This window comes from Penaeus monodon, chromosome 23 (genome assembly GCF_015228065.2).
Source record: "Penaeus monodon isolate SGIC_2016 chromosome 23, NSTDA_Pmon_1, whole genome shotgun sequence".
NCBI lineage: Eukaryota > Metazoa > Arthropoda > Malacostraca > Decapoda > Penaeidae > Penaeus > Penaeus monodon.
This window is the reverse complement of record NC_051408.1, coordinates 9297518-9297840: the sequence shown is the minus strand read 5'-3', so window position 1 is coordinate 9297840 and position 323 is coordinate 9297518.

Here is a 323-nt window from a genome sequence, read left to right as displayed (position 1 = left end):
CGCGGTCTGCGTTCATACGCACTTAAACCCCCTCCCACCCGACCCTATATACACACATATGCACTCCAATCCTCTCCCGCTTTCCTTCCTCTCCTTGTTTCCCCTTTTTTCCCCTCCTTTCTTCCTTCTGCTCCCCTCCTCGCCGCTACAGACACGCCCTCACCTTCACACCCTGCACAAACAACCCGCCCTTCATCCGTGACACATATTTACCCCTCCGACCCTGCTTTCATCGTCCCTGCAGGTGCGAGGGCCAGGCAGGGAGGGGCCAAGGGCGGGGTGGGGAACGCTCCCAGAGGGGAGTTGGGAGGAGCAAAGGAGAA